Here is a 21,915-nt window from a genome sequence, read left to right as displayed (position 1 = left end):
ATGAGTCTCTTGCAGACAGCATATCGATGAGTCTTGTTTTTTAATCCAACCTGATAGCCTGTGTCTTTTGATTGGGGCATTGAGCCCATTTACATTCAGGGTAACTATTGAAAGGTAGGAATTTAGTGCCATTGTATTGCCTGTAAGGTGACTGTTACTACTTATTGTCTGTGTTCCTTTCTGATCTATGCTGCTTTTAGGTTCTCTCTTTGCTTACAGGACCACTTTCAATATTTCTTGTAGGGCTGGTTTTGTGTTTGCAAATCCTTTAGTTTTTGTTTGTCCTGGAAGATTTTGATCTCTCCTTCTATTTTCAATGACAGCCTAGCTGGATATAGTATTCTTGGCTGCATGTTTTTCTCGTTTAGTGCTCTGAAGATATCTTGCCAGTCCTTTCTGGCCTGCCAGGTCTCTGTGGATAGGTCTGTTGCCAATCTAATATTTCTAACATTGTAGGTTACATATCTCTGCTCCCGAGCTGCTTTCAGGATTTTCTCTTTGTCTCTGAGACTCGTAAGTTTTACTATTAAATGTCGGCCTGTTGACCTATTATTATTGATTTTGCGAGGGGTTCTCTGTGCCTCCTGGATTTTGATGCCTGTTTCCTTCCTCACATTAGGGAAGTTCTCTGCTATTATTTGCTCCAATATACCTTCTGCCCCTCTCTCTCTTTCTTCTTCTTCTGGGATCCCAATTATTCTAATGTTGTTTCATCTTATCGTATCGCTTATCTCTCGAATTCTGCCCTCGTGAACCTATAGTTGCTTATCTCTCTTTTTCTCAGTCTCTTTATTTTCCATCATTTGGTCTTCTATATCGCTGATTCTCTCTTCTGCCTCATTTAATCTAGGAGTTAGTGCCCCCATTTTTTTTTGATTACACCTCATCAATAGCCTTTTTGATTTTGACGTGGTTAGATTTTAGTTCTTTTATTTCTCCAGAAAGGGTGTCTCTAATAACTTCCACGCTTTTTTTCAAGCCCAGCTAGTATCTTTAAAGTCATGATTCTGAACTCTAGGTCCGACATTGTACTAATGTCCGTATTGAGTAGGTCCCTGGCTAACGGTACTACCTCTTGTTCTTTTTGTGGAGGTTTTTTTTTTTTTAAGATTTTATTTATTTATTTGAGAGAGGGAGAATGAGAGATAGAGAGCACGTGAGGGAAGAGGGTCAGAGGGAGAAGCAGACTCCCTGCTGAGCAAGGAACCCGATGTGGGACTCGATCCCGGTACTCCAGGATCATGACCTGAGCCGAAGGCAGTTGCTCAACCAACTGAGCCACCCAGGCGCCCTTTGCTGAGGTGATTTTTTCGTCTTGTCATTTTGTCCAGAGGAGAATAGATGAATGAGAGAACAAAATGCTAACGGGTTAACAACGTCCCCAGCAAATATACTATATGCAAATCAGAAAAGACTTGAAACCAGGGGAAAAGAAAGGGAAAGAAAGAAAAAAGAAAGAGAAAAAATAAGATAAAAACAAAAACAGAACAATACAAAAAAAGGAGAATATGATCAAATATGTTCAGGCTAGTGCATAGATCAATGCCACACACTAGATTTTGGGCGTATTTTGGTCTGTTAGAAAAAATTTCCTCCTAACATTTTAAAGGAAGAAAGACATATATGTACAAAATAAGGGTCGATACAATAAATGGATGGAAGATGAGTGTAAAGATGAAAATTATAAAAGATTTTATAAAAGGAATTGATAGGATAAGTTGTTTGAAAAAAGAAAGAAGAAGATTTAAAAAAAAAAGGGAGAGAATGTGGTCAGGCAGGAGTCTAGAACAAAGCCATACAGTAGTGATTTAGAGTATATTTTGATCTGTTAGAAGAAACTGTATCTCAAAATTTTCAAGAGAGAACAACTTATATATATATATATATATATATATATGCCAAAAATATGGGTAACTACTATGAAGGGATAAAATATGACTCTAAAAATGAAAAATAAAAAATGTTTTTTTTAAAAAAGGGATTGATAAGATGTTGGTTGAAAAAGGGAAAAAGAAAATTAAAAAAAAAAAACAGTTAAAAAAATTAACTTTCGTGAACTAATGAATCATGGTAAAAAAAAGCCATGTGTTCTATGTGCAGTATTCCCCTAGCGCTGGAGTTCTCCCATTCTCCTTGATCGGTAAACTTGGTCTTGGCTTGCTCGCTGTTCATGCTGATCTTCTGGGGGAGGGGCCTGTTGCCATGGTTTCCAAATGTCTTTGCCGGAGGCTGAATTGCCCCGCCCTTGTTGGTCTGGGTAAGTAAGCTGCTCGGGTTTGCTCTCAGGAGCTTTTGTTCCCTGCAAGCTCTCGGTACAGCTTTGGAGGATCAGGGCGAAAATGGTGGCCTCCCAATCTCCACCTGCAGGAGCTGAGAACTCAGGGCCCCGCTCCTCAGTGCGCCCCCAGAGAAAAGCAGACACTCCCGTGTCCCAGGTCTCCGGCGGCACTCCATGCTCACCCGGCCTGTGACCGAGCGTTTGTATCTCTGGCACCCGATGCTGTGTGGAGTCTCCAAACCCAGCAGATCCCTGCGGTGCGTTCCCGTGGCACTCCTTCTGGGGGAGAAATGGGACTCTCCCCGGCTCTGCTGCTTGTTGGGTCCCTGCTGGAGGAGCAGTGGCCCGACTGGGCTGCGGATCACGGTTTATGGCAACCCCGAGTTGAGAGCCCGCGCCTCAGCTCCATCTCTGCAGCCGGCTTCCCCACTCTGATACCTGGGAGCTCTGCCGCATTCAGGCACCCCCAGTCTTTCTGTGACCCCAAGGGTACTGAGACCACACTGTCCCAGGAGGATTCCACCCCCTGCTTAGCCACTGCAGTGACGTCCCTCAGCGAAGCCAAATTCTAAAAGGTCTGATTTTGTGCTCCGCTGCTCTTATCACTTGCCAGAAGGGGCGAGCGGAGGCCCCCTCCCCCGCCATCTATCCTCCCGAATATGGCCTCAGATTCACTTCTCTGCACGTCCTACCTTCCAGTAAGTGGTCGCTTCTCTGTTCAGAGAGTTGTTGCTACTCTCCTCTTCGATCTTCTGTTGAGTTCATAGGTGTTCAGAATGGTTTGATCCCTATTCAGCTGAATTCCTGAGACCAGAGGAAATCTAGGTCTACTACTCCTCCGCCATCTTGCTCCGCCCCCAATTCTCAAATCTCTTTAAACATTCCCTCTTCCCCAATCTTAGTGTTCTCTCATTCTGGAATTCCCAGTCTATTTTTCTAGATTTTCTACTGGTTGACTGAAGAAGGACACTACCATTTTTATCTTCCTACCTTTTAATCTGTCTTTCGTGTTTTATATCTTATGCTGAATTCCAGGTATCTACATTCCAGTTCTTTAGTTCCTGTTTGCTCATTCACTTTTCCATCATGTTTTAAATTAAATATGTATTTTTATTTTAGGAAATTCCAATTTTTTTTAGTTTTTTATTGTTATGTTAATCACCATATATTACATCATTAGTTTTTGATGTAGTGTTTCATAATTCATTGATTTTGTGTAACACCCAGTCCTCCACACAGAATGTGCCCTCTTTAATACCCATCTCCAGGCTAACCCATCCCCCCACCCCCTCCCCACTAGAACTCTCAATTTGTTTTTCAGAGTCCATCGTCTCTCATGGTTCGTCTCCTGCTCCGATTCCCCACCTTCATTCTTACCCTCCTGCTATCTTTTTTTTTCCTAATATATATTGCATTATTTGTTTCAGAGGTACAGATCTGTGATTCAACAGTCTTGCACAATTCACAGCACTCACCATAGCACATACCCTCCCCAATGTCTATCACCCAGCCACCCCATCCCTCCCACCCCACCCCCACTCCAGCAACCCTGAGTTTGTTTCCTGAGATTAAGAATTCCTCATATCAGTGAGGTTGTATGATACATGTCTTTCTCTGATTGACTTATTTCACTCAGCATAACACCCTCCAGTTCCATCCATGTTGTTACAAATGACAAGATCTCATTCCTTTTGATGGCTGCTTAATATTCCATTGTATATATATACCACATCTTCTTCATCCATTCATCTGTCGATAGACATCTTGGCTCTTTCCCTAGTTGGGCTCTTTTGGACACTAGTGCTATAACCATCGGGGTGCACGTACCCCTTCGGATCCCTACATTTGTATCTTTGGGGTAAATACCCAGTAGTGCAATTGCTGGGTCATAGTGTAAATCTATTTTCAACTTTTTGAGGAACCTCCATACTGTTTTCCAGAGTGGCTGCACCAGCTTGCATTCCCACCAACACTGTAGGAGAGTTCCCCTTTCTCTGCATCCCCGCCAACATCTGTCGTTCCTTGACTTGTTAATTTTAGCCATTCTGACTGGTGTGAGATGGTATCTCATTGAGGTTTTGATTTGGATTTCCCTGATGCCAAGCAATGTTGAGCACTTTATCATGTGTCTGTTGGCCATTTGATGTCTTCTTTGGAAAAATGTCTGTTCATGTCTTCTGCCCATTTCTTGATTGGATTATTAGTTCTTCGGGTGTTGAGTTTGATAAGTTCTTTATAGATTTTGAATACTAGCCTTTTATCTGATATGTCATTTGTAAATATCTTCTCCCATTCTGTCGGTTGTCTTTTGGTTTTGTGGACTGTTTTTTTTTTTTTTTTTTTTTTTTTTTTTGCCGTGCAAAGCTTTTTATCTTGAAATCACAATAGTTCATTTTTGCCCTTGCTTCCCTTGCCTTTGGCGATGTTTCTAGGTCGAAGAGGTTGCTGCAGGTGAGGTCAAAGAGGTTGCTGCCTGTGTTCTCCTTTAGGATTTTGATGGACTCCTGTCTCACATTAGGTCTTTCAACCCTTTGGAGTCTATTTTTGTGTGTGGTGTAAGGAAATGGTCCAGTTTCATTCTTCTGCATGTGGCTGTCCAATTTTCCCAACACCATTTGTTGAAGAGACTGTCTTTTTTCCATTGGACATTCTTTCCTGCTTTGTTGAAGATGAGTTGACCATAGAGTTGAGGGTCCATTTCTGGGCTCTCTATTCTGTTCCATTGATCTATGTGTCTGTTTTTGTGCCAGTACCATACTGTCTTGATGATGACAGCTTTGTGATAGAGCTGGAAGTCCGGAATTGTGATGCTGCCAGCTTTGCTTTTCTTTTCAACATTCCTGTGGCTATTTGGGTCTTTTCTGGTTCCATACAAATTTTAGCATGATTTGTTCCATTTCTTTGAAAAAAAGTGGACGTTATTTTGATGGGGATTGCATTGAATGTGTAGATTGCATTAGGTAACATTGACATCTTCACAATATTTTTTCTCCCAATCCATGAGCATGGAACGTTTTTCCATTTCTTTGTGTCTTCCTCAATTTCTTTCATGAGTATATTTCTGAGTACAGATCCTTTGCCTCTTTGGTTAGATTTATTCCTAGGAATCTTATGGTTTTGGGTGCAATTGTAAATGGGATTGACTCCTTAATTTATCTCTCTTCTGTCTTGTTGTTGTTGTATAGGAATGCCACTGATTTCTGTGCATTGATTTTATATCCAGCCACTTGACTGAATTCCTGTATGAGTTCTAGCAGTTTTGGGGTGGAGTCTTTTGGATTTTCCACGTAAAGTATCATATCATGTGCAAAGAGTGAGAGTTTGACTTCTTCTTTGCTCTTTTGGATGCCTTTGATTTCTTTTTGTTGTCTGATCGCTGTGGCTAGGGCTTCTAATACTATGTTGAATAGCAGTGGTGAGAGTGGACATCCCTGCCGCGTTCCTGACCTTAAGGGGAAAGCTCTCAGTTTTTCCCCATTGAGAATTATATTCGCTTTAGGTTTTTCATAGATGGCTTTTATGATATTGAGGTATATACCCCCTATCCTTATACTCTGAAGAGTTTTGATCAAGAAAGGATGCTGTACTTTGTCAAATGCTTTTTCTGCATCTATTGAGAAGATCATATGATTCTTGTTCTATCTTTTGTTAATGTATTGTATCACGTTGATTGATTTGTTGATGTTGAACCAACCTTGCAGCCCAGGGATAAATCCCACTTGGTCATGGTGAATAATCCTTTTAATGTACTGTTGGATCCTATTGGCTAGTATTTTGGTGAGAATTTTTGCATTCATGTTCATCAAGGATATTGGTCTGTAATTCTCCTTTTTGATGGGGTCTTTGTCTGGTTTGGGGATCAAGGGAATGGTTGTGTCATAAAACGAGTTTGGAAGTTTTCCTTCCAATTCTATTTTTTGGAACAGTTTCAGAAGAATACGTATTAATTCTTCTTTAAATGTTTGGTAGAATTCCCCTGGGATGCCATCTGGCCCTGGGCTTTTATTTGTTGGGAGATTTTTGATGACTGCTTCAATTTCCTTAGTGGTTATAGGTCTGTTCGGGTTTTCTCTTTCTTCCTGGTTCAGTTTTGGTAGTTGATACATCTCTCGGAATGCATCCATGTCTTCCAAATTATGTAATTTGCTGGCATATAGTTGCTCATATGTTTTTTTGTTTTGTTTTGTTTTGTTTTGTTTTTTCCATTTGAGAGTAGTCATTTGTTAACTGACCAGATTACAAAAATAATCATGGCAGATTACTTAGTTCATACTTCTAATAAGCCCATTGATCTGGTCTTCCCTGTTACCAGCATCTCCACCTTTTACAAAATGGGTGGTCTTTTTCTTCATTCCCCCTCGTGGAGAAGATAATTTGAAGGGCCATAAAATGTTGTTTGCTTCTTGAAACGTTTTACAGCAGTATAGATCTCGTGAATCTGATCCTCTATGCAGATGATGCCATATTTACCAAGAGATCGGTCAATCAATGTGTTATCTGTCAGGGCAATTCGCTTCTTGTTGATTTTGCCATAACCACGCTTGTAGATCAATTCATTCACCGACTTCAAGTTTCGATACCCCCATGCTATATAAGGTTCTACAATCCTTAGCATGTTAACTGAAGCCTTGTTGAGCTTAACAAAGGTGCCATTGAAGATCTGGCGAAGGCAAAGAAGCTGAAACACCTTCAAACCTTTGGGCTCACACCATTGATATCTCTCATCCTGATGACAAATGCCAATCTGGGTTCCACAGGTACGTAGAAGTTGCCAGTTTTTCTTGCCATCCTTGCCATTCAAATCTCAGTTCTGTACATCTGCATATATTCCTTGTGGTAATCCTAAGCGTTTTCATAGATAAGCTTCCTTCTTGCCTTTTGAAGCATTTTCTGAGCAAACTTCTTCCTCAGATGCTTGATCTTCAACTCTGCGAAATTCCTTGCTTCTTCTTAAGAGTTTCTGGCACAGCAGGAACCTTCTTTTTCTTCTTTTCTACACCCTCCATGGTTCCAGCCAGAAAAGAGGAAGTCTGCTCATAATATGTTCTTAATTGTTTGTATTTCTTTCATGCTGGTTATGATCTCTCCTCTTTCATTCATGATTTTGTTGATTTGGGTCATTTCTCTTTTCTTTTTGGTAAGTCTGCCCAGGGGTTTATCTATCAATCTTGTTAATTTTTTCAAGGAACCAGCTCCTGGTTTCGTTGATCTGTTCTACTGTTCTTTTGGTTTCTAGTTCATTGATTTTGCTCTGATCTTTATTATTTCTCTTCTCCTGCTGGGTTTAGGCTTTATTTGCTGTTTTTTCTCTAGCTCCTTTATGTGTAAGGTTAGGTTGTGTATTTAAGACCTTTCTTGTTTCTTGAGAAAGGCTTGTATTGCTATATACTTTCCTCCTAGGACTGCCTTTGCTATATCCCAAAGATTTTGAACAGTTGTGTTTTCATTTTCATTGGTTTCCATGAACTTTTAAATTCTTCTTTAATTTCCTGGTTGACCCATTCATTCTTTAGTAGGATGCTCTTTAACCTCCATGTATTTGAGTTCTTCCCGACTTTCCTCTTTTGATTGAGTTCTAATTTCAAAGCATTGTGGTCTGAAAATATGTAGGGAATAATCCCAATCTTTTGGTACTGGTTGAGACCTGATTTGTGACCTAAGATGTGATGTATTCTGGAGAATGTTCCATGGGCACTAGAGAAGAATGTGTATTCCGTTGCTTTGGGATAGAATGTTCTGAATATGTCTGTGAAGTCCATTGGGTCCAGTGTGTCATTTAACGTCTTTATTTCCTTGTTGATCTTTTGCTTAGATGATCTGTCCATTTCAGTTAGGGGGGTGTTAAAGTCCACCACTATTATTGTATTTTTGTCAATTTGTTTCTTTGCTTTTGTTATTAATTGGCTTATGTAATTGGCTGCTCCCATGTTAGAGGCATAGATATTTACAATTGTTAGATCTTCTTGTTGGGTAGACCCTTTAAGTAGGATATACTGTCCTTCCTCATCTCTTATTACAGTCTTTGGTTTAAAATCTAATTTGTCTGATATGAAGATTGCTACCCCAGCTTTCTTTTGGTGTCCATTAGCATGGTAAATGGTTTTCCACCCCCTCACTTTCAATGTGGTGGTGTCTTTGGGTCTAAAATGAGTTTCTTGCAGACAGCATATCGATGGGTCTTGTTTTTTAATCCAATCTGATAGCCTGTGTCTTTTGATTGGGGCATTTAGCCCGTTTACATTCAGGGTAACTATTGAAAGATAGGAATTTAGTGCCATTGTATTGCCTGTAAGGTGACTGTTACCGTATATTGTCTGTGTTCCTTTCTGATCTATGCTGCTTTTAGGCTCTCTCTTTGCTTAGAGGACCCCTTTCAATATTTCTTGTAGGGCTGGTTTCGTGTTTGCAAATTCCTTTAGGTTTTGTTTGTCCTGGAAACTTTTTATCTCTCCTTCTATTTTCAATGACAGCCTAGCTAGATATAGCATTCTTGGCTGCATATTTTTCTTGTTTAGTGCTCTGAATATATCATGCCAGTTCTTTCTGGCCTGCCAGGTCTCTGTGGATAGGTCTGCTGCCAATCTAATATTTCTACCATTATAGTTTACATATCTCTTCTCCTGAGCTGCTTTCAGGATTTTCTTTTTGTCTCTGAGACTCGTAAGTTTTACTATTAGATGTCGGGCTGTTGACCTATTTTTATTGATTTTGAGAGTGGTTCTCTGTGCCTCCTGGATTTTGATGCCTGTTTCCTTCCCCAAATTAGGGAAGTTCTCTGCTATAATTTTCTCCAATATACCTTCTGCCCCTCTCTCTCTCTCTTTCTTCTTCTTCTGGGATCCCAATCATTCTAATGTTGTTTCATATTACGGTTTTGCTTATCTCTCGATTTCTGCCCTGGTGATCCAGTAGTTGTTTATCTTTTCCTCATCTTCTTTATTTTCCATCATTTGGTCTTCTATATCGCTGATTCTCTCTTTTGCCTCATTTATCCTAGCAGTTAGTGCCCCCATTTTTGATTGCACTTCATCAATAGCCTTTTTGATTTCGATTTGGTTAGATTTTAGTTCTTTTATTTCTCTAGAAAGGGTTTCTCTTATAACTTCCATGCTTTTTGCAAGCCCAGCTGGTATCTTTAAAATCGTCATTCTGAACTCTAGGTCCGACATCATGCTAATGTCTGTATTGAGTAGGTTCCTGGCAGACAGTACTACCTCTTCTTCTTTTTGTTGAGGTGATTTTTTTCCATCTTGTCATTTTGTTCATAGGAGAATAGATGAATGAGAGAACAAAATGCCAATAGGGTAACAACGTCCCAAAAAACATACTGTAAACAAATCAGAAAAGACCTGAGACCAGGGGGAAAGAAAGGGAAAGAAAGAAAAAAGAAATATAAAAAAAAGAAAAAGATAAAGATACAAACAAGCAAAAACAGATCAAAACCAAAAAACAATACAATCAAATATGATCAGGCTGGTGCATAGATCAGTGCCACACCCTAGATTTTGGGTGTATTTTGGTCTGTTAGAAGAAAGCGCCCCCCAAAATTTTAAAGAAAGAAAGACTTATATATGTACAAAATAACGGTTGATATGATGAAGGGATGGAATATGACTGTAAAGACGAAAATTATAAAAAATTTTATAAAAGGAATTGATAAGTTTGAAAAAAGAAAGAGGATTTATAAAAAAGAATGAAAAAAAGGGGGGAGAGAAAGTGATCAGGCAGGAGACTAGAACAAAGTCATACAGTAGAGATTTAGGGTATATTTTGATCTATTAGAAGAAACTGTATGTCAAAATTTTAAAGAGAGAACAACTTATATATATATGCCAAAAATAAGGGTAACTACTATGAAGGGATAGAATATGACTCTAAAAATGAAAAATAAAAATGTTTTTTTAAAAAGGGGATTGATAAGATGTTGTTTGAAAAAGGGAAGAAGAAAAATTCAAAAAAAAGTTAAAAAAATAACTTTGAAAGACTAAAGAATCATGGTAAAAAAGCCATGAATTCTATGTGCAGTATTCCCCTAGTGTTGGAGTTCTGCCATTCTCATTGTTTGGTAAACTTGGTCTTGACTGGCTGTTCTTGCTGATCCTCTGGGGGAGGGGCCTGTTGCTGTGGTTCCCAAATGTCTTCCCTGGAGGCGGAATTGCCCCGCCCTCGCTGGTCGGAGCTAGTAATCTGCTCGTGTTTGCTCATGGGAGCTTTTGTTCCTTGTAAGCTTTCCGTACAGCTTTGGAGGATGAGGGTGAAAATGGCGGCCTCCCAATCTCTGTCCCAGAGGAGCTGAGAACTCAGGGCCCCGCTCCTCAGTGCGTCACCAGAGAAAAGCAGTCAATCACTCCCATTTCCCCGGTCTCCGTCCGCACTCCGTGCTCACCCGGCCTGCAACCGAGCATTTCTATCTCTGGCACCCAACTCCGTGTGGAGTCTACAAACCCAGCAGATCCCTGCAGTGTGCTCCCACACCGCTCCTCCCAGTGGAGGAAGGGGAGTCTCCCCGGATCTGCCGCTTGTTGGGTCCCTCCTGGAGGAGCAGTGGCCCGACTCTGTCACCGATCATGGTTTATGGCAACCTTGAGCTGAGACCCCGGGCCTCGGCTCCATCTCTGCAGCTGGCTTCCCTCCTCTGATACCTGGGAGCTCTGCTGCACTCAGGCACCCCCGGTCTTTCTGTGACCCTGAGGGTCCTGAACCACACTGTCCCATGAGGGCTCCACCTCCCGCTTAGCCACTGGAGTGATGTCCCTCAGCGGAGCCGACTTCTCAAAGTTCCGATTTTGTGCTCCGCTGCTCTATCACTTGCCAGAAGTGGCCGACGGAAGCCCCCTCCCCCACCGTTTATCCTCCCGAATATCGCCTCAGATTCACTTCTCCGCATGTCCTACCTTCTAGAAAGTGGTCGCTTTTCTGTTCAGAGAGTTGTTGCTATTCTTTTCTTTAATCTCCTGTTGAGTTCCTAGGTATTGAGAATGGTTTTATCCCTATTCAGCTGAGTTCCTGAGACCAGATGAAATCCAGGTCTCCTACACCTCCACCATCCTGCTGCACTCATGATCAGGAAATTCCAATTTTTTTTTAAGATTTTATTTATTTATTCATGAAAGACAGAGAGAGAGAGAGAGAGGCAGAGGGAGAAGCAGGCTCCTAAGGAGCAGGGAGCCCAAGGCGGGACTCAATCCCAGGACCCTGGGATCATGACCTGAGCCGAAGGCAGATGCTTAACCATCTGAGCCACCCAGGCGCCCAGGAAATTCCAATTTACCTTGACTTTTGATCATGTGGTTTTTCCCTATGTGGTTTTAGTTCCTTCCTGTATTTCTTGAATATTTTCAAAGAGACTTTCTTTGTCACCTCTGTCTTAGTGTTTATTATTTGAAGTTCTTGGGTGGCTACTCTCTCTGCTCACTCAGGCTCATGGTGGATTGTTTCTTAGTAAATTTTAGATTTCTGATTTGTGACCCTCTTCACTGGAACTCAAGCTGAAAATTCTGGTTGAGGATTTCCTGAGGTGAAGTTATGTGGCACAGGTGCCCCTGGGGATCACTGACTTGTGACCACTTTTTCATGGTAGTTTCTCAGCTTATGGTTTTCTGATCATGTACACTAAGGTTTCAAACCCCAATGCCACATAATATTGAGTTTCCAACAGAGAACTTTCCCTAGTCTCAGGCCAAGTGGACCAAACCCTGTTTTCTGCTTCACTGTGCTAATGGGGCAAAGTGAGCACTTTCAATAGATATGTCATCCTTTAGGGTTCCCAGTTTTATGTGAGATCTCAGGTCCTACTCCCTCTCTGAGGAGACCTAAAGCCTGTCTCCCCTCTCTATATGACCACTAAAACCCAACGTAGTTTTGGGGGGGTTTTGAGAGTTGTTTTTTTTTTAAACCAAGACTGACCTCTCTCCCCAAGGATGCCGAAGCATCAGCTTGCGTTTCAGGCTCTATATTTCATGTATCTCTTTAATTTTTGTCTCTGAATATTTCCCTAGCTTTCATGTGAGCTCATCTATGCTTTTAAAGGAATCTTCACTGCATTATGTAACATGCATAGAAACTGTGTTGCAGGAGGGTTTCACATTGTAAAGTCAGCCTCCATGATTAAAGCAGATTTCTCCTGAGAAATCTTAAGATCTGGCAACACCAGGTCTGTTTCAGCAGGACTGAAATAGGCTAGAACCTTAGGCGGGGGAGTGTGCTCTGTGTTCAGTCTCTAAATTGTCACTTGCAATATTATTCTCATCCCTGTGTTGGCATTTATGATCCAGCATTGTATGGTGCCTACTATTTCCAACTTTGAGGCTCACTTCTGTCAAAGCCCATCAGCTAAATACCAACAGGAACACCTATAGCCAAATGAAATTGCTTATATTTAGCTGCTGCAGCAAGTCAAATGGACAACATAGAATCTTTGGAGCATCCCTAGTAGGGAGGAGAAGGTTCTTATAGGATTGGGGCTGTGCTAAATGATTCTCAGGAGCAATTGGGGGCAGCCATGGGTGTGATACTGTGGACAGGTACATGCAGTTCAATAACTGGATATCTCAGTAACCTGTGTTCAGGAGGCAGAAGAACCAAGCAGAGCTGGGACTACCACTGGTAAGACCAGCACTTGCTCAAAAGCAAAGATTGACGGTACTTTTATAGCTGCAGTAGGTTTCTTAGGCAGAAACATGGTTTGTGAGGGTTCTCCGTGCCCTGTTGTGGGGGTTCTCCATTTCCCGTCCTGAACATTATAGCACCAGCAATCAGCAGGGTTGATTTTCAGTTTTCTCACCTTTTGGGGTAAACGGTTTCTGTAAAGAGAAATCCCTGTTCCAAAGGAAAGCACAGTTCTTCCAAAGCTCCTGCAGCAGGAGTAACTAACTGCTTGGCCCTGCCCATGTTGCAGTCTCTGGTTTCCTGCTGAGTTCTGATTCATAAGGGCCATAAAGCTGTCATATATGTGACTCACCGTATTCACGGCTTGAGTATATCTCTTAAGTTGTGTTTTCACTCTTTAAAGCCCAGTCCTCAGAACACTAAGGAATTAACCTAAGAAAACGCCAACTCCCACCTGCTGACAATGCAATGAAATTGGTGAAGCAGCCTGGTGACCTGTGGTGAGGGCCATCCCCACTCCATTCTCCTAAAGACTTTATTTACCCTTTGTCGGTCCAAACACCCCAGTGTGAACTAAGGCTGGCCCAGCAAGTTCCCTGGAGCATGTGCCTCATTCCAATTTGTGTTTCTTGACCTTCACTAGGTTTGTGAAAGCCATCATTGACAGGCAGAGAATAACTGAAGAGTAAATGGCCATGGGAATAAACTTGAGATATTAGCATAGGGACGCTTGGTTGAAATGTGACTCATTTTCTATGTCAGAACTCTGATGAATTAAATTCAGCTACTGATTTTTCTTTTTTTTAAGATTTTATTTATTTATTCATGAGAGACAGAGAGAGAGAGAGAGAGAGAGAGAGGCAGAGGGAGAAGCAGGATCCCCTCTGAGCAGGGAGCCCGATGCGGGACCCGATCCCAGGACCCTGGGATCATGACCTGAGCTGAAGGCAGACGCTTAACCATCTGAGCCACCCAGGCGCCCCTACTGATTTTTCTTATGTGTTTCTCAGGCTGAGTTGGCCCTCTGTTTGTTGCATGAAAGCCCAGGAAGCAGCTTGTTTATTATGCTAATTAATTGGAAGTTAGGCTATGGATGCCACCCGTTAGATTGTGCATTCATTTCTGAATCTTTGTAAAAAGAAATTGTGTTTCTCTATTGAAGAAGCACTTAGTTATTGGAAAACTGTGAGGAGATATCATTTTTAGTTTTTATGCTTTTAGTTTACTTTAGTAAATCAGAGGTTTAATAAAACCAGTACATGGGAAATAGCAAATCACTCTACCATTTTGTTTTTGTGGATACATGGGATTAATTAGGTTGCATCCAAAGTATCTCTTAGGATGATTTATGATGTGGATGATGAGCTGGACATGTTTTCACTTTGGGGTTCACTTGTGTGAACTTGGGAAGATAAGAAGCATATTATTCTTGCAGTTTTCTTTGTTACTCCTTCCCATGGAATGGATTCTAGCAACAACCAATCCCTATCCCAGTTCTGTTCTGTGTCTTTACTATTGATACAGAGAGAAGGCTAAATGGTTTCTTTGATCCTTTGATAGTTTATATTCCTTATGAAACTCTGATCTATGAGAAACCCTTGGTACACAGTGGACTCCTCTCTCCTTCTCCCCTTCCTTCTTCCTCTCTGTCTCTCTTTCCTGCATGTGCACACACACACACACACATGCACACAGACACGTGCACACAAACACATACTCACACCTACCGCCACACAAAACACAGAATATAATTGCTAAGATTACACCCATTTAGTAGCTAACTCATTTTCTGAGTAAATGTTACAGTCTAAGGCTCTCTCTCTTTTAGCTTATTTTCTTTTTAATATATTTCTCCAATTGTAACATGCACATTTCTTTCACATTTTAACATTTCTGAAATTCTGAAATAGGGATGCATCTTACAATCAAAGACTACTGAGACTTTATGAAATATGAGGTTTTCCTTGAGCATATCTTTGTGAATATTGATTGTATAAAGAAATAACAATAAATTATTATAGGGCTTAACTATATGTATTTAATATAATTATATATCTATTTAATAATATTTTATATATTATATATAACCTAAAATAAGGACAACAATAGTGCTAAGTTGAAAGATTGTGATAAGAATTAACATGCTTTAAGGTTCTTGTATTTTTCAGAAAATGGTTAAAGAACCAATTTATATTAAACTCAAATAAGTTCAGAGGTACCATATCTTATTGGCTTGGGTGCCAAAGTTATTGCTTCCTTTTTTGAAGAATGTGATTCTTTTTATTGTGGTAAAAGATATGTAACATAAAATTGACCATTTTAGCCATTTAGCCATTTTAAAGTGTACGGTTCAGTGACATTAAGTACATTCATGCCATTGTACAACCATCACCACCGACCATCTCTAGAACTTTTTCATCATTTCAAACTGAAACTGTGTCCTTATTAAATAATAACTCCCCATTTCTCCCTTGCTCCAGTCCTTGGCAACCATTATGTTTTCTGTCTTATAAATTTGATTATTCTGGATACCTCATGTAAGTGGAATCATGCAGTATTTGTTTTGTGTCTGGCTTATTTCACTTAGCATAATGATTTCACGTTTCATCCATAGTTTAACATATGTCATAAGTTCCTTCCTTTTTAAGGCTGAATAATATTCCCTTGTATGGATATCTCACATTGTGTTTATCCATTCATCTGTTGAAGGAAGTTTGGTTGCTTCCATCTTGTGGCTATTGTGAATAATGCTGCTATGAACAAGGGTCTACAAATATCTCTTTGAGACCCTGCTTTCCATTATTTGGGGTATATCCAGAAATGTAATTATTGGGTCTTAGGGAAATTCTATATCTCATTTTTGAGGAACTGCCAGACTATTTTCCACAAGGGCTATGCTGTTTTCCATTTCCATTTCCATACCAGCAATGGATGAGGCTTCCAATTTATCCATAATGAAGTGATTAAAAAAACTCTGTGTGTGTGTGTGTGTGTGTGTGTGTGTGTGTGTGTGTGTGTGGTGATTTTGGCTAGGATAAGAAAGACATGTAAAATATTAAGTAGTACACAAAAATAGTAATGAAAATTCCAACATACTCTTGCATATCCCCAACATGCTCCCCAGAGGCAGCCCATTTCTCTGTTGACAGTTACTGTCATAAGCCATACCTTGACTGTTGGGTTCATCCAGTTATTTCTTGATCTGTTGACTTTAGATTGTGTCCAATGGGTTTCTAACTTGGAAAGGGTAGAATTTAGCTTACTCAAAGTTAGCATGTAGTTCACTAACACTACTGCCCATCTCCTACCTCCTCTAACTTTTCAGGGTTGTATAATTTTGAGTTGTCCCATAGGTTCCTATTATATCTTTAAGTGAACATCATTAAACTTCCATCTCCTGTCTTCTTACCAGGCAGGATGAGGCTACGGGTGGCAGGCTTGTTCACTCTTCTTCCTTTGTTCCTGTTTGCCTTCCCATCAAGGTTGGCTGTGTCCTCACTATTACATTAGGATGAGTGAGTCTAGCTTAGTGGCTATGAGTCAGACCCTAAATCAGACTTCCTGGAAATTAATCTGGCTCTGCTCCTTATAGGAGGAAGACACTGAGCAAGTTACTTAGCTTCCTGGTGCCTCAGTTCGCACATCAGTGAAACGAAGGTAACAGCAATAGGTACCTCATGGGTATATTTTGAAAATTAAGGCAATCTTCATGAAGATGCCATAGTGTCTGTCTGGCATTTAGGTGTCTGGTCAAAATGATGATGAATGTGATGATGGTGATGATGGTGTCTTGTCAGGACTCACAACTTTAATATCTTTTTTTTAGTTATGTCAGTTCCAAATGTTAAATTATTAAACAGTTATCATCATGATTCTATAAACACTAGGGCTATAAACCCAAGTTGTAGTGATGAAATATTTCTTCAGTTCTGGTTTCCAGTATCATGATCCCCTATATACCAGAAGTAAGAAAATATTTTTAGTGTCTAGGTCAAGTGGATTCTCTCTTTTACATTTCATAGTTGCTCAAAATAATGGGAAATTTTGTTTTGCTTTGTACTTAGATCTATGAAATTCATATACAATTTTTTCACTTGTGTGTGTATGTTTTTGGAGTTTCTAAATGACTTTCTTTTAACATTGAGGGAAGAAACTTGCACCTTCTTCCAAGCATAACTGTATCTTTCAGCTTCACCTTTGTTTGGTATTTCCTACTCAGGAAGATGGCTTTTGTGAAGCCCACAGATGTTTGTTACAAATTGGACAGACTGTTGATAGAAACCTGCCATACAGGGATTTCTTTTTATTCATTTCTGAAATTATTCACTGTTTATTTTATCCCTGATTTTCCACTTCCTTGGTATCTGCTATCTGTTTGTTTGTTTGTTTGTTTGTTTGTTTTCTGGAGTAAATTTGTAAGTTACTTATTTAGGGAGAGGACGTGTGAGATAAATTTTCTGAGTGCTGAAAATATTTGGCATTTTTGTTGTTTTGTTTCCTTTTTTGCTTTTGCTCACACTTGAATGATTGCTTGGTTGAGTGCATAACAACAGATTTTTCTGCCAGCTCTCAAGGCATTACCCAGTTGTCTTTCCGGCATAGGTTGTTGTAACGGAAAGTCCCATGTCAGCCTGTATGCCTCTGTGCTCTCGGCTGCCATTCACCTCCCTCACCAAGGCTGGGCTGCAGCTGCCTTGTTGAGTTTCCACTGACTTTCCTTCTCCAGCAGTGTGTGCGACTCGACATCTACTGTGGATTTTCTTTTATAATTCAATTAGCCACGGTATAGTACATCATTGGTTTTTGATATAATGTTCAACAGTTCATCAGTTCAGTATAACACCCAGTGCTCATCACATCATGTGCCCTCCTTATTGCCCATCACCCAGTTACCCCATCCCCCCACCCCCTCCCTTTCTGCAACCCTCGGTTTGTTTCCCGGAATTAGAGTCTCATATGGTTAGTCTCCCTCTCTGATTTCTTCCCATTCAGTTTTCCCCCTGTACCCCTGTTGTCCTCTGCACTATTCCTTATGTTTCACGTATGAGTGAAACTATAATTATAGTTACATTATAATTATGTTTCTCTGATTGACTTATTTCACGTAGCATAATACCCTCCAGTTCCATCCATGTCGAAGTAAATAGTAGATATTCATCCTTTCTGATGGCTGAATAATATTCCATTATATATGAACCATATCTTTATCCATTCATCTGTTGAAGGGCATCTCAGCTCCTTCCACAGTTTGGCTAGTGTGGACATTGCTGCTATGAACATTGGGTGCATGTGCTCCTTCTTTCCACTACATCTACTGTGGCTTTTTTAAATTCTTTATTTTGTTAAGTATTTGTTACTGTTTTCCCTTATATTAAAATCTTTTTTTAATTCTTTTATGAACATTTTAATGAGGCCTTTAAGAGAGGGAAGAAAAGTAATGTGTGCTCAGTGCTCCCTCTTGCATCAGAAGCACAGCTTCTTTATGGATATGGTTCTCTGTCCTTCTGGTTAGTTTCATCAGAGGCTTGCTTTTAGAGAACAAACTTCTGGCTTTCTTGATTCTCCACATTGTAACTTTCCTTTGTATTTCACTAGTTCCTACTTTTATCTTTATTACCACCTGTCACATGTATTCTCTCTCTTTATTACTATTTTAGCTAATTCATTTATTTGGATGTCCACTTACTTTTAAGCCTTTATTTCCCTAATACATGCATTTAAGCCTCTATGTTTCTCTCTTGTATTGATTCAGCTGCATCCGTTGGTTTTGATATGTATTTTGTTTTGATATGGAGTTATTATCATATGGTTCAGTTCTAAATAATTTTAAATTTTGTTTTGATTCCTTTTTGATCCAATGGTTATTAAGAAGACATTTATTCTTCATTTGCAAATAAATATAAATTTTATGAAATGTATTGACTTGTATACCCACTGTCTTATGATTAGAGAAAGTGATCTATAAGATAGCAGTTATTTGAAATTTATAGGAACTTCATGGTCTACTACTTGGTCAATTTTGGAAGGAAAGGAGGGAGGGAAAGCTGGACAGAGGAAGGGAAGGAAGGAAACATAAAGAGAAACAGAAAAAAAAGAAAACAGGTGCCTAGAAGAATCTCTAGTCTCTAATTATTAGATCCAGAGTTTTATATGCACTAATTTGCTGAAAATTGTTATTTCTGTTTATTGAATATTCTGTGTCTTTCTTATTTTTGGTCTCTTTACTTCCTAATATAATTGAGAGAGTGTTTTGAAGTCTCTTGTTCTGGTGGTAAAGATGTCACATAATCCATGTATTCTATTGATTTTGCTTTTTATATATACTATGATGATGTGCATAGAAGTTGAGAATTCAATTTAATGAATTAAACCTCTTACTATGTAGCAACTATGTAGTAACATTTTCTACTCCTTAATGTCTGCTTTGTTTTAGGCCCATTAAACCCTGCTGGATTCCTTATCTTTTGTTTTGGATATTTGGTGTTCTTGTATATGTATTTTCCTTCCTTTTGTTTTCAGTACTTCAATACCCTTATGTTTTAGGTGTGTCTCTTATAAATAACATATCTCTAGATATCATTTTAAATCCAGACTAAAAATTTATTTTAACTGGTGATTTTAATTGGTATTTGCCTAGTATGAATGCAGATACATTTTCCTTGTTATTATCTTCTTTTTATTTTCACTTTTGTTGTGCTTTTTGTTTTTACTCTCAGTCAGTTTTTCTCTCCTACTTTGAAATGTACATAACTCTTTCTGTTCATTTTGTAGTTATCCTTGAAATTCATCTTGTATTTTACCTAAGTCTAAACCTGAATATTTTAACACACTTCTGAAATATTTAAAGGACTTTAAAATCACCCATGTGTTAATGGAGATACTATTTTCTTTACAGAGTCTAATTTTTTAAATAAACCTCACAATTGCTGGAGTGTATATAGTCATTGTTTGGATTCACAAACATGTCGTTGGCTTATTTGCTCATCAGTCCTTCCAGCTTAAACCATGGACCAGCATTATTTTTCTTCTTTCTGCAGTGAATCCTTTAAAATTCCTTTGGTTTAAGTCTTTTTTTTTTAAATTCTATCTTTAAGGGTCTTAATGCTTAAAGTTGACAGATAATTTCTCTCAATATAGTGAAGATATTAGTCCATTGTGGTCTGTTTTCTGTGATTGCTGGATGTTCATCCTTGCTGTGTAAGTTATCTGTCCTTTGCCTTTGACTACATTTAAGATCATCTTTCAATTTCATGTTCACCACTTTAACAACAGCATGTCAGTTCTGTATATCATTTTAAATCCAGACTAAAAATTTATTTTATCTGGTGATTTTAATTGTTATTTGCCTAGTGTGAATCCAGATATATTTTCCTTGTTATTATCTTGTTTTATTTCACTTTTGTTGTGCTTTTTGTTTTTACTCTTAGTCAGTTTTTCTTTCTCCTGGTTTGAAATGTACATAACTCTTCCTGTTCATTTTGCAGTGGTCTGGAATCAAACCCACAATATCTCTGAAGTCTGCCTATATTTTTCATAAATCTACCTTAGCTTATATTTTTACTCTTTAAATTTTAACTATTTTTTATGTTTTTATTTCAACTGAAAATTTTTCTGTTTTTAAAATTCAATCCATTTTCTTTTTTTTCTATTTCTTTTTTTTAAATTTTTTATTGTTATGTTAATCACCATATATTACATCATTAGTTTTTGGTGCAGTGTTCCATGATTCATTGTTTGTTCATAACACCCAGTGCTCCATGCAGAACGTGCCCTCCTCAATACCCATCACCAGGCTAACCCATCCCCCTAACCCCCTCCCCTCTAGAACCCTCAGTTTGTTTTTCAGAGTCCATCATCTCTCATGGTTTGTCTCCCCCTCCGACTTACTCCCCTTTTCTTCCTCTCCTGTTATCTTCTTCTTTTTCTTTTTTCTTAAAATATGTTGCGTTATTTGTTTCAGAAGTACAGAACTGTGATTCAACAGTCTTGCACAATTCACAGCGCTCATCGTAGCACATACACTCCCCAATGTCTATCACCCAGCCACCCCATCCCTCCCACCGCCAACCGCTCCAGTAACACTCAGGTTGTTTCCTGAGATTAAGAATTCCTCATATCAGTGAGGTCATGTGATACATGTCTTTCTCTGATTGACTTATTTCACTCAGCATAACACCCTCCAGTTCCATCCACGTCGTTGCAAATGGCAAGATCTCATTCCTTTTGATGGCTGCATAATATTCCATTGTGTATATATACCACTTCTTCTTTATCCATTCATCTGTCGATGGGCATCTTGGCTCTTTCCACAGTTTGGCTATGGTGGACATTGCTGCTATAAACATTGGGGTGCACGTACCCCTTCGGGTCCCTACATCTGTATCTTTGTGGTAAATACCCAGTAGTGCAATTGCTGGATCAAACGGTAGCTCTAATTTCAACTGTTTGAGGAACCTCCATCGTGTTTTCCAGAGGGGTTGCACCAGCTTGCATTGCCACCAACAGTGTAGGAGGGTTCCCCTTTCTCCACATCCCCGCCAACATCTGTCGTTCCCTGACTTGTTAATTTTAGCCACTCTGACGGGTGTGAGGTGGTATCTCATGGAGGTTTTGATTTGGATTTCCCTGATGCCGAGCGATGTTGAGCACTTTTTCATGTGTCTGTTGGCCATTTGGATGTCTTCTTTGGAGAAATGTCTGTTCTTTGGGTGTTGAGTTTGATAAGTTCTTTATAGATTTTGGATACTAGCCCTTTATCTGAGATGTCATTTGCAAATATTTTCTCCCATTCTGTCGGTTGTCTTTTGGTTTTGTGGACCGTTTCTTTTGCTGTGCAAAAGCTTTTTATCTTGATGACATCCCAGTAGTTCCTTTTTGCCCTGGCTTCCCGTGCCTTTGGCGATGTTTCTAGGAAGAAGTTGCTGCGGCTAAGGTCGAAAAGGTTGCTACCTGTGTTCTCCTTTAGGATTTGGATGGACTCCTGTCTCACGTTTAGGTCTTTCAACCATTTGGAGTCGATTTTTGTGTGT

General features: G+C 39.5%; 1 protein-coding gene and 1 pseudogene across 3 annotated transcripts in view; one reads left to right on the top strand and one right to left on the bottom strand.

The window, feature by feature from the left end:
• SYNDIG1 (synapse differentiation inducing 1) overlaps nt 1-21,915 on the top strand; it is a 244,390-nt gene that overhangs the window by 60,088 nt on the left and 162,387 nt on the right. The window lies entirely within an intron of this gene.
• On the bottom strand, nt 6,541-7,284 carry LOC113937650 (annotated as a pseudogene).

Source organism: Zalophus californianus, chromosome 8 (genome assembly GCF_009762305.2).
Source record: "Zalophus californianus isolate mZalCal1 chromosome 8, mZalCal1.pri.v2, whole genome shotgun sequence".
Classification (NCBI taxonomy): Eukaryota; Metazoa; Chordata; class Mammalia; order Carnivora; family Otariidae; genus Zalophus; species Zalophus californianus.
The sequence above is the reverse complement of the archived record's forward strand: the minus strand, read 5'-3'. Positions and strand labels throughout refer to the sequence as shown.